Here is an 8,262-nt window from a genome sequence, read left to right on the forward strand (position 1 = left end):
GTCGTAAAAATTCCAAAAAACGGACTTGATTCAGCAGCACAATTCTGGTGCTGTAGTTGTAGGAGATGTCTCAAAACGTCATCAGGAGTCCCGACTAAACCCGTAAATGTAAGAAAATGTAAGAAAATGCATTTTTTAAGAAAAAATTTTTTTGCTAAAATGTCGTAAGGGGGGACCCTGTCGTAAAAATGCCAAAAAACGGACTTGCTTCAGCAGTACAATTCTGGTGCTGTAGTTGTAGGAGATGTCTCAAAACGTCATCAGGAGTCCCTACAAAACCTAAAAATGGCATAAAAGGCTTTTTTTGGGAAAACTTTTTTTTTACAAAAAAAAATTCTAAAAACAGACTTGCTTCAGCAGCACAATTCTGGTGCTGTAGTTGTAGGAGATGTCTCAAAACGTCATCAGGAGTCCCGACTAAACCCGTAAATGTAAGAAAATGTAAGAAAATGCATTTTTTACGAAAAACATTTTTTGCTAAAATGTCGTAAGGGGGGACCCTGTCGTAAAAATTCCAAAAAACGGACTTGATTCAGCAGCACAATTCTGGTGCTGTAGTTGTAGGAGATGTCTCAAAACGTCATCAGGAGTCCCGACTAAACCCGTAAATGTAAGAAAATGTAAGAAAATGCATTTTTTAAGAAAAACATTTTTTGCTAAAATGTCGTAAGGGGGGACCCTGTCGTAAAAATTCCAAAAAACGGACTTGATTCAGCAGCACAATTCTGGTGCTGTAGTTGTAGGAGATGTCTTAAAACGTCATCAGGAGTCCCTACAAAACCTAAAAATGGCATAAAATGCTTTTTTTGGGAAAACTTTTTTTTTACAAAAAAAAATTCAAAAAACGGACTTGTTTGAGCAGCACAATTCTGGTGCTGTAGTTGTAGGAGATGTCTCAAAACGTCATCAGGAGTCCCGACTAAACCCGTAAATGTAAGAAAATGTAAGAAAATGCATTTTTTAAGAAAAACATTTTTTGCTAAAATGTCGTAAGGGGGGACCCTGTCGTAAAAATTCCAAAAAACGGACTTGATTCAGCAGCACAATTCTGGTGCTGTAGTTGTAGGAGATGTCTTAAAACGTCATCAGGAGTCCTTACAAAACCTAAAAATGGCATAAAATGCTTTTTTTTGGGAAAAGTTTTTTTTTACAAAAAAAAATTCAAAAAACAGACTTGCTTCAGCAGCACAATTCTGGTGCTGTAGTTGTAGGAGATGTCTCAAAACGTCATCAGGAGTCCCGACTAAACCCGTAAATGTAAGAAAATGTAAGAAAATGCATTTTTTAAGAAAAACATTTTTTGCTAAAATGTCGTAAGGGGGACCCTGTCGTAAAAATTCCAAAAAACGGACTTGATTCAGCAGCACAATTCTGGTGCTGTAGTTGTAGGAGATGTCTCAAAACGTCATCAGGAGTCCCGACTAAACCCGTAAATGTAAGAAAATGTAAGAAAATGCATTTTTTACGAAAAACATTTTTTGCTAAAATGTCGTAAGGGGGGACCCTGTCGTAAAAATTCCAAAAAACGGACTTGATTCAGCAGCACAATTCTGGTGCTGTAGTTGTAGGAGATGTCTCAAAACGTCATCAGGAGTCCCGACTAAACCCGTAAATGTAAGAAAATGTAAGAAAATGCATTTTTTAAGAAAAACATTTTTTGCTAAAATGTCGTAAGGGGGGACCCTGTCGTAAAAATTCCAAAAAACGGACTTGATTCAGCAGCACAATTCTGGTGCTGTAGTTGTAGGAGATGTCTTAAAACGTCATCAGGAGTCCCTACAAAACCTAAAAATGGCATAAAATGCTTTTTTTGGGAAAACGTTTTTTTTACAAAAAAAAATTCAAAAAACAGACTTGCTTCAGCAGCACAATTCTGGTGCTGTAGTTGTAGGAGATGTCTCAAAACGTCATCAGGAGTCCCGACTAAACCCGTAAATGTAAGAAAATGTAAGAAAATGCATTTTTTACGAAAAACATTTTTTGCTAAAATGTCGTAAGGGGGGACCCTGTCGTAAAAATTCCAAAAAACGGACTTGATTCAGCAGCACAATTCTGGTGCTGTAGTTGTAGGAGATGTCTCAAAACGTCATCAGGAGTCCCGACTAAACCCGTACATGTAAGAAAATGTAAGAAAATGCATTTTTTAAGAAAAACATTTTTTGCTAAAATGTCGTAAGGGGGGACCCTGTCGTAAAAATGCCAAAAAACGGACTTGCTTCAGCAGTACAATTCTGGTGCTGTAGTTGTAGGAGATGTCTCAAAACGTCATCAGGAGTCCCTACAAAACCTAAAAATGGCATAAAATGCTTTTTTTGGGAAAACTTTTTTTTACAAAAAAAAATTCAAAAAACAGACTTGCTTCAGCAGCACAATTCTGGTGTTGTAGTTGTAGGAGATGTCTCAAAACGTCATCAGGAGTCCCGACTAAACCCGTAAATGTAAGAAAATGTAAGAAAATGCATTTTTTACGAAAAACATTTTTTGCTAAAATGTCGTAAGGGGGGACCCTGTCGTAAAAATTCCAAAAAACGGACTTGATTCAGCAGCACAATTCTGGTGCTGTAGTTGTAGGAGATGTCTTAAAACGTCATCAGGAGTCCCTACAAAACCTAAAAATGGCATAAAATGCTTTTTTTGGGAAAACTTTTTTTTTACAAAAAAAAATTAAAAAAACGGACTTTTTTGAGCAGAACAATTCTGGTGCTGTAGTTGTAGGAGATGTCTCAAAACGTCATCAGGAGTCCCGACTAAACCCGTAAATGTAAGAAAATGTAAGAAAATGCATTTTTTAAGAAAAACATTTTTTTCTAAAATGTCGTAAGGGGGGACCCTGTCGTAAAAATTCCAAAAAACGGACTTGATTCAGCAGCACAATTCTGGTGCTGTAGTTGTAGGAGATGTCTTAAAACGTCATCAGGAGTCCCTACAAAACCTAAAAATGGCATAAAATGCTTTTTTTGGGAAAACTTTTTTTTTACAAAAAGAAATTCAAAAAACGGACTTGTTTGAGCAGCACAATTCTGGTGCTGTAGTTGTAGGAGATGTCTCAAAACGTCATCAGGAGTCCCGACTAAACCCGTAAATGTAAGAAAATGTAAGAAAATGCATTTTTTACGAAAAACATTTTTTGCTAAAATGTCGTAAGGGGGGACCCTGTCGTAAAAATTCCAAAAAACGGACTTGATTCAGCAGCACAATTCTGGTGCTGTAGTTGTAGGAGATGTCTCAAAACGTCATCAGGAGTCCCGACTAAACCCGTAAATGTAAGAAAATGTAAGAAAATGCATTTTTTAAGAAAAACATTTTTTGCTAAAATGTCGTAAGGGGGGACCCTGTCGTAAAAATTCCAAAAAACGGACTTGATTCAGCAGCACAATTCTGGTGCTGTAGTTGTAGGAGATGTCTTAAAACGTCATCAGGAGTCCTTACAAAACCTAAAAATGGCATAAAATGCTTTTTTTTGGGAAAAGTTTTTTTTTACAAAAAAAAATTCAAAAAACAGACTTGCTTCAGCAGCACAATTCTGGTGCTGTAGTTGTAGGAGATGTCTCAAAACGTCATCAGGAGTCCCGACTAAACCCGTAAATGTAAGAAAATGTAAGAAAATGCATTTTTTAAGAAAAACATTTTTTGCTAAAATGTCGTAAGGGGGACCCTGTCGTAAAAATTCCAAAAAACGGACTTGATTCAGCAGCACAATTCTGGTGCTGTAGTTGTAGGAGATGTCTCAAAACGTCATCAGGAGTCCCGACTAAACCCGTAAATGTAAGAAAATGTAAGAAAATGCATTTTTTACGAAAAACATTTTTTGCTAAAATGTCGTAAGGGGGGACCCTGTCGTAAAAATTCCAAAAAACGGACTTGATTCAGCAGCACAATTCTGGTGCTGTAGTTGTAGGAGATGTCTCAAAACGTCATCAGGAGTCCCGACTAAACCCGTACATGTAAGAAAATGTAAGAAAATGCATTTTTTAAGAAAAACATTTTTTGCTAAAATGTCGTAAGGGGGGCCCTGTCGTAAAAATGCCAAAAAACGGACTTGCTTCAGCAGAACAATTCTGGTGCTGTAGTTGTAGGAGATGTCTCAAAACGTCATCAGGAGTCCCTACAAAACCTAAAAATGGCATAAAATGCTTTTTTTGGGAAAACTTTTTTTTACAAAAAAAAATTCAAAAAACAGACTTGCTTCAGCAGCACAATTCTGGTGTTGTAGTTGTAGGAGATGTCTCAAAACGTCATCAGGAGTCCCGACTAAACCCGTAAATGTAAGAAAATGTAAGAAAATGCATTTTTTACGAAAAACATTTTTTGCTAAAATGTCGTAAGGGGGGACCCTGTCGTAAAAATTCCAAAAAACGGACTTGATTCAGCAGCACAATTCTGGTGCTGTAGTTGTAGGAGATGTCTTAAAACGTCATCAGGAGTCCCTACAAAACCTAAAAATGGCATAAAATGCTTTTTTTGGGAAAACTTTTTTTTTACAAAAAAAAATTCAAAAAACGGACTTTTTTGAGCAGAACAATTCTGGTGCTGTAGTTGTAGGAGATGTCTCAAAACGTCATCAGGAGTCCCGACTAAACCCGTAAATGTAAGAAAATGTAAGAAAATGCATTTTTTAAGAAAAACATTTTTTTCTAAAATGTCGTAAGGGGGGACCCTGTCGTAAAAATTCCAAAAAACGGACTTGATTCAGCAGCACAATTCTGGTGCTGTAGTTGTAGGAGATGTCTTAAAACGTCATCAGGAGTCCCTACAAAACCTAAAAATGGCATAAAATGCTTTTTTTGGGAAAACTTTTTTTTTACAAAAGGAAATTCAAAAAACGGACTTGTTTGAGCAGCACAATTCTGGTGCTGTAGTTGTAGGAGATGTCTCAAAACGTCATCAGGAGTCCCGACTAAACCCGTAAATGTAAGAAAATGTAAGAAAATGCATTTTTTACGAAAAACATTTTTTGCTAAAATGTCGTAAGGGGGGACCCTGTCGTAAAAATTCCAAAAAACGGACTTGATTCAGCAGCACAATTCTGGTGCTGTAGTTGTAGGAGATGTCTCAAAACGTCATCAGGAGTCCCGACTAAACCCGTAAATGTAAGAAAATGTAAGAAAATGCATTTTTTAAGAAAAAATTTTTTTGCTAAAATGTCGTAAGGGGGGACCCTGTCGTAAAAATGCCAAAAAACGGACTTGCTTCAGCAGTACAATTCTGGTGCTGTAGTTGTAGGAGATGTCTCAAAACGTCATCAGGAGTCCCTACAAAACCTAAAAATGGCATAAAAGGCTTTTTTTGGGAAAACTTTTTTTTTACAAAAAAAAATTCTAAAAACAGACTTGCTTCAGCAGCACAATTCTGGTGCTGTAGTTGTAGGAGATGTCTCAAAACGTCATCAGGAGTCCCGACTAAACCCGTAAATGTAAGAAAATGTAAGAAAATGCATTTTTTAAGAAAAACATTTTTTGCTAAAATGTCGTAAGGGGGGACCCTGTCGTAAAAATTCCAAAAAACGGACTTGATTCAGCAGCACAATTCTGGTGCTGTAGTTGTAGGAGATGTCTCAAAACGTCATCAGGAGTCCCGACTAAACCCGTAAATGTAAGAAAATGTAAGAAAATGCATTTTTTAAGAAAAACATTTTTTGCTAAAATGTCGTAAGGGGGGACCCTGTCGTAAAAATTCCAAAAAACGGACTTGATTCAGCAGCACAATTCTGGTGCTGTAGTTGTAGGAGATGTCTTAAAACGTCATCAGGAGTCCCTACAAAACCTAAAAATGGCATAAAATGCTTTTTTTGGGAAAACTTTTTTTTTACAAAAAAAAATTCAAAAAACGGACTTGTTTGAGCAGCACAATTCTGGTGCTGTAGTTGTAGGAGATGTCTCAAAACGTCATCAGGAGTCCCGACTAAACCCGTAAATGTAAGAAAATGTAAGAAAATGCATTTTTTACGAAAAACATTTTTTGCTAAAATGTCGTAAGGGGGGACCCTGTCGTAAAAATTCCAAAAAACGGACTTGATTCAGCAGCACAATTCTGGTGCTGTAGTTGTAGGAGATGTCTCAAAACGTCATCAGGAGTCCCGACTAAACCCGTAAATGTAAGAAAATGTAAGAAAATGCATTTTTTAAGAAAAACATTTTTTGCTAAAATGTCGTAAGGGGGGACCCTGTCGTAAAAATTCCAAAAAACGGACTTGATTCAGCAGCACAATTCTGGTGCTGTAGTTGTAGGAGATGTCTTAAAACGTCATCAGGAGTCCCTACAAAACCTAAAAATGGCATAAAATGCTTTTTTTGGGAAAACTTTTTTTTTACAAAAAAAAATTCAAAAAACGGACTTGTTTGAGCAGCACAATTCTGGTGCTGTAGTTGTAGGAGATGTCTCAAAACGTCATCAGGAGTCCCGACTAAACCCGTAAATGTAAGAAAATGTAAGAAAATGCATTTTTTAAGAAAAACATTTTTTGCTAAAATGTCGTAAGGGGGGACCCTGTCGTAAAAATTCCAAAAAACGGACTTGATTCAGCAGCACAATTCTGGTGCTGTAGTTGTAGGAGATGTCTTAAAACGTCATCAGGAGTCCTTACAAAACCTAAAAATGGCATAAAATGCTTTTTTTTGGGAAAAGTTTTTTTTACAAAAAAAAATTCAAAAAACAGACTTGCTTCAGCAGCACAATTCTGGTGCTGTAGTTGTAGGAGATGTCTCAAAACGTCATCAGGAGTCCCGACTAAACCCGTAAATGTAAGAAAATGTAAGAAAATGCATTTTTTAAGAAAAACATTTTTTGCTAAAATGTCGTAAGGGGGACCCTGTCGTAAAAATTCCAAAAAACGGACTTGATTCAGCAGCACAATTCTGGTGCTGTAGTTGTAGGAGATGTCTCAAAACGTCATCAGGAGTCCCGACTAAACCCGTAAATGTAAGAAAATGTAAGAAAATGCATTTTTTACGAAAAACATTTTTTGCTAAAATGTCGTAAGGGGGGACCCTGTCGTAAAAATTCCAAAAAACGGACTTGATTCAGCAGCACAATTCTGGTGCTGTAGTTGTAGGAGATGTCTCAAAACGTCATCAGGAGTCCCGACTAAACCCGTAAATGTAAGAAAATGTAAGAAAATGCATTTTTTAGAAAAACATTTTTTGCTAAAATGTCGTAAGGGGGGACCCTGTCGTAAAAATTCCAAAAAACGGACTTGATTCAGCAGCACAATTCTGGGGCTGTAGTTGTAGGAGATGTCTTAAAACGTCATCAGGAGTCCCTACAAAACCTAAAAATGGCATAAAATGATTTTTTTGGGAAACTTTTTTTTTACAAAAAGAAATTCAAAAAACGGACTTGTTTGAGCAGCACAATTCTGGTGCTGTAGTTGTAGGAGATGTCTCAAACGTCATCAGGAGTCCCGACTAAACCCGTAAATGTAAGAAAATGTAAGAAAATGCATTTTTTACGAAAAACATTTTTTGCTAAAATGTCGTAAGGGGGGACCCTGTCGTAAAAATTCCAAAAAACGGACTTGATTCAGCAGCACAATTCTGGTGCTGTAGTTGTAGGAGATGTCTTAAAACGTCATCAGGAGTCCCTACAAAACCTAAAAATGGCATAAAATGCTTTTTTTGGGAAGACGTTTTTTTTACAAAAAAAAATTCAAAAAACAGACTTGCTTCAGCAGCACAATTCTGGTGCTGTAGTTGTAGGAGATGTCTCAAAACGTCATCAGGAGTCCCGACTAAACCCGTAAATGTAAGAAAATGTAAGAAAATGCATTTGTTACGAAAAATTTTTTTTGCTAAAATGTCGTAAGGGGGGACCCTGTCGTAAAAATTCCAAAAAAACGGACTTGATTCAGCAGCACAATTCTGGTGCTGTAGTTGTAGGAGATGTCTCAAAACGTCATCAGGAGTCCCGACTAAACCCGTAAATGTAAGAAAATGTAAGAAAATGCATTTTTTACGAAAAACATTTTTTGCTAAAATGTCGTAAGGGGGGACCCTGTCGTAAAAATGCCAAAAACGGACTTGCTTCAGCAGTACAATTCTGGTGCTGTAGTTGTAGGAGATGTCTCAAAACGTCATCAGGAGTCCCTACAAAACCTAAAAATGGCATAAAATGCTTTTTTTGGGAAAACTTTTTTTTTACAAAAAAAAATTCAAAAAACAGACTTGCTTCAGCAGCACAATTCTGGTGCTGTAGTTGTAGGAGATGTCTCAAAACGTCATCAGGAGTCCCGACTAAACCCGTAAATGTAAGAAATGCATTTTTTTT

The sequence above is a fragment of the Entelurus aequoreus genome, linkage group LG18 (genome assembly GCF_033978785.1).
Source record: "Entelurus aequoreus isolate RoL-2023_Sb linkage group LG18, RoL_Eaeq_v1.1, whole genome shotgun sequence".
Lineage (NCBI taxonomy): Eukaryota > Metazoa > Chordata > Actinopteri > Syngnathiformes > Syngnathidae > Entelurus > Entelurus aequoreus.